This window comes from Arachis ipaensis, chromosome B06 (genome assembly GCF_000816755.2).
Source record: "Arachis ipaensis cultivar K30076 chromosome B06, Araip1.1, whole genome shotgun sequence".
NCBI classification, from domain to species: Eukaryota; Viridiplantae; Streptophyta; class Magnoliopsida; order Fabales; family Fabaceae; genus Arachis; species Arachis ipaensis.
This window is the reverse complement of record NC_029790.2, coordinates 88635478-88644499: the sequence shown is the minus strand read 5'-3', so window position 1 is coordinate 88644499 and position 9022 is coordinate 88635478.

The window sequence follows — 9022 nt, the reverse complement described above, 5'->3', positions numbered from 1 at the left end:
TGGAGATGCTGTTATCAGCCCCCTTTGTTCCTGACTAATGGAACCGAAGATGGTGCCATGCTTTAAGTGTGGGAAGGTCGGTCAGTACCTGGCTTCTGAAGGTAATCTCTCTCTCTTAACACCAACATTTTAGTTTTTCTTTTGTCAGATAGAATAGATTGTATGATAATAATTGTTTGCATGTATGTTTGCTTGGTTAAAATAATAAATTTCTTTTCAAGACTCTATTTTATAATATTTTACTAATTTAAATTAAAAAATTTAAAAAAAAAAACTTGTTTGAAGACTGTAAATTGGAACATGAATTATAGCTAAGAATACACAACCCAGTGAGAATTTTGAGCCTAATTGTATGGTTACATTATCTAACCATGATATTTTATTCTTGTGTGTTTTCTTCTCTATAATTGTAATCTTTATTTTATTTCACTCTATATGTCCAATGTTTAGTGTATTCACATGCTTGCATATGATTGAAGCCATTATTTGATTATTAGCTCACTTATCCCAAATAGCCTACCCTTTCAATCACCTTTGTTAGCCACCTTGAGCCTTTTAATCCCCATTTGTTCTATATTTTACCACATCACTAGCCTTAAGCGAAAAAATAATTAATTACCCCAATTGAATCTTTGGTTAGCTTAAGTTAGAGACTGTGTATCAACTAAGTGTGGGGAAACTATGGGAACATGGGTTAATAGGGAATGTGTTATGATAAAATATTAGGAATTTGGGTACCTACTAATGTGAGACCAAAAAATTTAAAAAATTCATGTGCATTGATACGTTATATTTAGTTTTATATTTTTAATAAAAAAATTCAAAAATTCAATTAAATAAATAAATAAATAAGGGGACAAAATTACCCCAATGTTAAGTTAATGAAAAATCAATGCATATGTGAAAAAAAAAATTAAAGGAAAAGTTGATGCATGAGTATGAGATGTAAAAATAGGAATTTTGGGTAGCTAGGCATAATTTTAGAGTTATATAGAGTGTGTATGTGTGTATAGGTGAGAGCTTAGGTTAGTCAAGGATTCAATTTATAGCTCACTTAGCCATATATATATCCTCACCTTTACCTTAACCCCATTACAACCTTGAAAAGACCTCATGATGTTTGTATTGGTACATTAAATATTTGTTGATTGGTTAGGTGAAGAACAAAGTTTAGAAAGCATGACTAGAGAAGACTAGAGTGGATTACCCCATACACTTGAGTGATTAGAGTGCATATACACTACTAGTAAGGGTTCAATGCTTGATTCTATGTTCCCTACTTTTATGAGCTATCGTCTTACAAGTTTACTTGTCTTTTATTATATGATTTGAATTAGTGGAATTTGATTTATTTTTGTCTTGGAGAACTTGTTTACTTTTAACCAAGTAGGCAGAAACATTTTAGCATATAGTTGTATTCACATATAGGTTGCATTTCATGAGTCTTACTTTTCCCCCATTTATTCTTTTGATCTCCTTGAGCTTAGCATGAGGACATGCTAATGTTTAAGTGTGGGGAGTTTGATAAACCACTATTTTATGGTTTATCTTATGCTCAATTGAGTGGTTTCATCAAGTCTTTTCACACTTATTTATACAAATTGCATGGTTTTACAATTCCTTCCTAGTTTTGTTCTATGGTTGAAAACTTGCTTCCTAAGCCTTTAATTTGTGTATTTTAATTCCCCTTTATACCATTTGATGCCATGATCTGTGCGTTAAGTGTTTTCAGGCTTTATAGGGTAGGAATGGCTTAGAGGATAGAGAGGAAGCTTGCAAAAATAGAAGGAGCACAAGAAATAAAGGAGACAATCAACGAGGAGCAACGCGCACGCATGGCTCACGTATGTGCGTGAATTGGAGTTTGCACAACGACGCGTGCGCGTGCCTGACGCGTACACGTGACATGCGCGATCTACAGAAATTGCAGAAAGCACTGGGGGCAATTTTGGGCCGAATTTGGACCCAGTTTCTGGCCCAGAAACATAGACTAGAGCCAGGGGACGAGCAGAGACTCAACACACATTCTCATTAGCATAGTTTTAGTTTTAGTTGGAGATCCAAGAGAAAAATTACTCGTCCTCTAGGTTTTCTTTTACATTCATAGATTTCTAGTTTTATGCTTTCGCTTTTGGATATTAAGAAGAGTCATTACCTCCGTTGAAGTTGCTATTCTAGTTTGTTTCTTATTCCCTTACTCTTCCATATCCTTAATCTTTGTTCAGAGTTACAATTGGATTGTTTTTAGAATTTATTAATGCAAAGGATTACTTTTACTTTTAATTAATTTTCAGTTATTATTTATCATGTCTTCCTTTTATTTCCTTTTTAATTCTATGCAAGTAATTTTCATGTCAATGGAGTAGACTCCCAACTTGACTTGGGGGTTGATTAAAAGGAGACCCTTGAGTTGGAATGCTCAAGTGATTAGTTAAATTGGAAGTTGTTGGCTAATTCTCTATTTACTAATGCTAGTCCTTCCCAAGGGAGAAGATTAGGATTTGCAAATAAGAGTTAGCTCAATCACTTGACTTTCCTTTATTTAGTAAGGGTTAACTAAGTGAAAACAACAACCTCTTGATGCTACACTTGAGAGAATTCCAATAAGGATAGAACTTTCAATTAATCATTCCCCCGGTCAAGGCTTTTTATTTTGAATAAATATATCTCTTTTAATTTTCATTGCGCTAATTTACAATTATTTATTTTCTGTTATTCAACTCTCAAAATTTCTCGGAAAACTTCTGATTAATAAGATAGCACCCTTTTGTCAACTCGTTGGGAGACGATCTGGGATTCATACTCCCAGTATTTTTATTCTAATTTTGTGAGAACCTTTCTAAATTGATAAGCAGATTTTAGTTGGTTAAGAGCTGTGCTTACAACGCTGTTCTTATATTATAAATTCTTAACTGGCTGATTTTCGTCGTATGATTGGTCTCCCTTTCTTTTTCAAGAGTAGCTCCTCATGGATTTATGCTCTTCTCTTCTTTCCTGTTTACATATGCTTATTTGGAACCAAGCAGATACTTTATACTAACCAAAGATGTAGCAACTAGTATTTTAGCCAAAACAGAGCATTAACATGTCAGGGTCAGGGTCAATACAGCAACATATCATAAAGCAAGTTTCCAACCTCATTCAAAGACAACTTTAGTCAAAAAAATAATCAAAGACAACTTTAGTCAATTTATCATTCAGCATTCCAGCTATTGCACCTATTACTCCCCCTTTTGTCATCAAGGGTGGATAATAAGCAAGATCAACAAAGACATCACCTTAAACCTGCAAGAAGGTGTTAGAACACAGTTCAAAATATCTAATAAATTAAAGTGATCGATTTAGTAATGATCAATTTAGTACGAAGAGGTCATGATTGACAACTTAGCAATTCCTTCATTTCTTCATGAGTTCTCCCACTTTGCATGCTTTTCTTCCATTTCTTTGAAGTCATTCTTGCCTTCAAAACCTTAAATCGCTCAAACAAACATATCAAGGCATCGAATGGAATTAAAGTGAATTAAATTTAACAATTTTAAGGCCTAAAAAGCATATTTTCACTCTTAAGCACAAATTAGGGAGATTTTACAAAACCATGCTATTTTAGTGAATAAGTGTGAGATAAGTTAATAAAATCCCCTAAATTCAACACAAGATAAACTACAAAATTAGAGTTTATCATATGTTTAAAAAAAATTAACACAACTATAATAAAATTCAATATAATTCAACTAAATGTATCAAATCAAATACATTTCAAACACAAATTTAACATACAAATTAAAATAAAATAAATTAGGATTACTTTCATTACTTAAATATAGAAGGCTGTTGTTTTTTGGGGCTAGGATAGAGACTAAGGTAGCGTTTATTTGCCCTTTTGTCTCAAGGGTGGATAATAAGCAAGATCAACAAAGACATCACCTTAAACCTGCAAGAAGGTGTTAGAACACAGTTCAAAATATCTAATAAATTAAAGTGATCGATTTAGTAATGATCAATTTAGTACGAAGAGGTCATGATTGACAACTTAGCAATTCCTTCATTTCTTCATGAGTTCTCCCACTTTGCATGCTTTTCTTCCATTTCTTTGAAGTCATTCTTGCCTTCAAAACCTTAAATCGCTCAAACAAACATATCAAGGCATCGAATGGAATTAAAGTGAATTAAATTTAACAATTTTAAGGCCTAAAAAGCATATTTTCACTCTTAAGCACAAATTAGGGAGATTTTACAAAACCATGCTATTTTAGTGAATAAGTGTGAGATAAGTTAATAAAATCCCCTAAATTCAACACAAGATAAACTACAAAATTAGAGTTTATCATATGTTTAAAAAAAATTAACACAACTATAATAAAATTCAATATAATTCAACTAAATGTATCAAATCAAATACATTTCAAACACAAATTTAACATACAAATTAAAATAAAATAAATTAGGATTACTTTCATTACTTAAATATAGAAGGCTGTTGTTTTTTGGGGCTAGGATAGAGACTAAGGTAGCGTTTATTTGCAGAGACTGGAACTGAGACTGGGGGACAAGAACTCAATATTATGTTTGTTGAGGTAGAGACTGGTACTTAAATTTGTGTCTATGTCTAAAAAATTTCAGTATTTCAGTACCTCCAAAAAGTAGGGACACTGGAGATTGAGATTTTTAAAGACAGAGACAAAAACTTTAATAATATTTTTGTACCTAAAATACCCCTATTGTAATTAACTAATGTCAACTTTACCCTTTCTTCAAATCAGATTAGGGCTTCAGTGTGAGCAGCCCCTCACTCCATCTTCTCATTTGTGCTTCGAATTGCTTCCAGCCTCTGCGTCGCCAGTGTCAGCACATCCCCCTCGTCGCCGCCGTCGTAACCACCGCAAGGTAAGTGAGTTGCCGTTGAAGTTTGTCTTCCTAGGCCGCGGGTTCTCATGTCTTCATTTGCTCCTTCACAAGATAACGTTCGAGGAACCCACTTGAGAGAGTCGCCCCTGTTGCTGTCGAGTTCATCAAAGTTCGTTGTCGTCGTCACAGCTTGTGTAACCTAGGTTAGTTGTGGTCAAATTTCCTTAGTGATTTTGGTCGATTTTTTATGTCGCGACTTATGCTCTGTGGATTTAGTTCTTTGTTCAACTAGATGCATAGAAAGAATCTTTCTTTTTCTCTCTTCAATTCGATTTGGTTCGTTGTTCTGATGTATAGATGCGTAGATAGCTTCTGTGGATTTGTTTCTATGTCCTCATGTCTTGTTTCATTAATTTCGTTTGTGCTGTGCTTCTTATGAATTGGTTTTGGTCATGCTTGGTTTTTTGGAATTCATTTTTATGCATTTGTTGATTCTGAAATTTGGGATGCTCTTTTTGCCTAATTTACGTCTGTTTGATGTGAAAATGTGTAAATTGTTTTGTAAAATGTATGATTGTTGTGGCTATAACCAGCGCACTCACAGTGATTTCTGAAATCGTGTTGATGAGAAATTTGTTAGCTTAGTTGTAGTTTAAAGAGTTGTGACACTCCATTAACATACTTTGATATTCAAATATAGCTAATAAAATTTTATATAACTGCACCAAACTTTTAAGTTTTTCTATATTACGAAACTTCATATATGCAGTTTTGTTAAGTACAGGATCAATTCAGTTTATTAATTATTATATCATACTCTCTTTATATATATATATACATATATATATATATATATAGTATTATGACATAAATTTTTGGTCACATGTGACAAAAATTTGAATTCCTGTATGGATAATGCTTCTATTAGACACTCCAATCTTAATAATTTATAGGTGAGTGGTGCCTTTACTTTTGTTTGCCTCTTTTAATATTCAGCCAACCTTGTAGCAGGAACTTGCATCTGATATGGTAATCATGGATGCTTAATTGATTAATTAATTTTAAGTTTCCAATTACATCAACTAGGTTTCTTAATTAAGGTTCCAAAGAAGAGCATCAGATTCTTAAATTTGAGAAACTTCAAAATATATGATTAGACCTAAATATTGTTAACTGTCTTTTGGTTCCGGTTTTTTGATCTTGTTTTTTGTTCTAAGAAGATTTAGCAGATTTTGCATCAAGTAGTGTTAGATTTCTTTGAATGTTTTTGCATTTTTTATTGTGATGACTTTTCTAGGAAGAAATGGAGCGGTCGGAAATTATTAAGCGATGCGTGTGCTTTTATGAAGAGATGAGATCTAAGCATGAAGATTTGATATTGTTCTTTGTGCTTACGCTATTTGTTTACTTTAGGGATAGAACTAGTGGCCAACTGTCCTTAGGCGGAAGAATGAATAGTAGAATTAGACGTGAGACTTTAGAACGTATTGTTGGTGAGGGTGATAGGAATTATATTTGGGAGTTGAGAATGAACACAAATGCCTTTGCTAATTTATGTGAGTTGTTCCAAGTTCAAGGAGGACTTAAAGAGGATGGTCATGTAAGCCTGCCGGAGCAGGTTGCAACTTTCTTAATTATCTTAACGCATCACAAAAAAATTGTAGTCTGCAGGTTAGATTTTGTAGGTTCGGCGAGCCAGTTAGTAAGTATTTTAATAAAGTTTTAAAGGCTGTAATACAGATTCAGAGAATTTTGTTTACCAAGACTACACCAGTTGAAGAGGATTGTCCTGACCCCACATGAAGAAGGTTTAAGGTAGAGCTTATTCGATGTTGTATATGATTCATAATTGCCTGAAGGATTCTATATCTGAGTATCATAATTTTCTATGGATGATAGGGTTGCTTGGGAGTATTAGATGGCACCTATATAGAGGTGATAGTCCCCGAGTTTGAGAAGGCAAGATACTGAACACGAAAGGGTAAAATCTGCACTAACGTCTTAGGAGTGTGTAACCGGGAGATGGCTTTCATCTATGTACTCAGTAGATGGGAGGGATCGGCATCTGATTCACGGGTACTTTGAGATGCAATAACGCGTCGTAATAGTCCTAAGATACCCCACGGTAATTATGCCATCTATGGAGTTAATCCTATACAAATAGCTTGAGTTCACGATAGTCAACGTCTTATGCTGTTTTTATTACTTGTCTATAGGTAATTACTATTTAGTTGATGCTGGTTACACAAATTGCCCAGGGTTTCTCACACCATATAGAGGCACTCGATATCATGTTAGAGAGTGGGCCCAAGGAGCACGTGCACCACGCAATTACCAAGAATATTTTAATAGGGTTCATTCTTCCTCAAGAAATATCATTGAGCGATGCTTTGATTTGCTGAAGAAGAGGTGGTCCATCTTAAGAAGCCTTAGCTTTTACCCTCAAAAGACACAATCTCAAATAATTATTGCTTGTTGTTTGCTGCAAAATTTCATTCGAAAGAGTATGGATATGGATCCAGAGGAGGAATGTAGCATATTGGATGAATTTATGCCTGATAGAGATGAAGCATAGGATGGAATGATTGATGTGGTTGAAAACACGAATGAGTGGACTCACTGGCATGACAACATAGCAACTGAGATGTATGAAGAGTGATGTAACAACCCAATTTTCGAGTACGCGAGATCTTTTCTGAAGGTACGGATTTCTCCGGATGATCAGTAAAGGGAACACCTCTAATGTATCATCAAGCATCTCAATCTTCATTGTCATTGTGTCATCTTTAAGCTAGAATCTTTTTTGGGGCAAGCTTGATAACGCAATCATGAAGAACCTAGTTTTTGAACCGTATCGGTTAGGAGTTTTAATTCTAATTTTTGTAAATAGTCTCTGTTTGATGAACCGCACTCGATTCATGAGAGAAGAGAGATAATAGTATAATATTATCATTATATTAGTATTAGAAGCTGCTTGAATGATATTATAAGGTTACCTGGTCTGTTTTAGTTAAAAACAGGAAATCGGTTTAACCAAGTTTACAGTTTACTGGTGCAGCTTAGCACCAGTACTCTCTGATGACTTTAGCAATGCTAAGGCCTCATCATACATGTTCTATTCTCATAATAAATATGTTACTAGTGTCATTTATGCTAGTAGCTCAGAAAATAATTTTTAGAGATGTTTTTACAAGTGTTCTGATACACCTAGTTTTAGTAGTTATACACCTGAGATATTTTAATATTATTTTAATCCACCTCCAAGCCAACCAATCACAACTCACCTTACACCTCCAAAACACTCCAAGGCTGGTCATTTACTCCCTTTGGCCGAAATTGAAAGGAGAAAAAAGAGAGAAAACTTTATGAACACTTAATCTTCAAAGCTTGATTTCTTCTGAACTAAAACTCAAATCAAAACTCTGATTTCACCAAAATGATCCTCTCTTCTTCCTCTACATAACCATGTAACTTATCAAAGATAGAAATAAGATGAGATGGTTGTTCCTTTCCCCTTTCAATTCAGTTTTCAAGGAAACATGCTTAAACATGTGTTTTCTTGATGTTCTTCCTTAGGAATCATGCTTAACTTGACTTGAGGGCTAAGAAATGTTAATTCCAGTAAGTCTAAGGTGAGATATCCTTTCCTAATGTGCTGAGAGAGATTTGGTCAGTTTAGGGTTTGTGGATTTAAATTTGTTCTTGATGTGATTTAGGAGGAAAAAGTGCTTAAGGACCACCTAAGGACATAACCGAATTAGGAGTAGCAAAACTAGGTAGGGTTTGATGAAATTAATCTTGATTGATTGTGTTTGAGTTGTGTGATTATGATATGGTTTGGCTGTGCTTGAAATTGATGGTTTATATGAGTGATTCTTGTTGAAATTTTGATGAAAATTTGATGAAATTTGATGATATTCAACTTTGAACTTATGTTCTTTATGGCTGCTAGAAAACGAAACCCTAACTCTTAAATTGGGGTTCAATTTGTGTTGAAATCATGTGAAAAATATGGGGTTTTAGTGGCTGGGAATTTATTATGAATTTTGGTAAAAATCGGTTGCTGAAAAGATTGAAAAACGGATAAAAACAGAGAAAGAATCTGAAGAATTTACGAAGAACACGAAGAACACTTTGAGTGTGGTGAAGAACATTGAAGAACACCTTTTAGATCTTA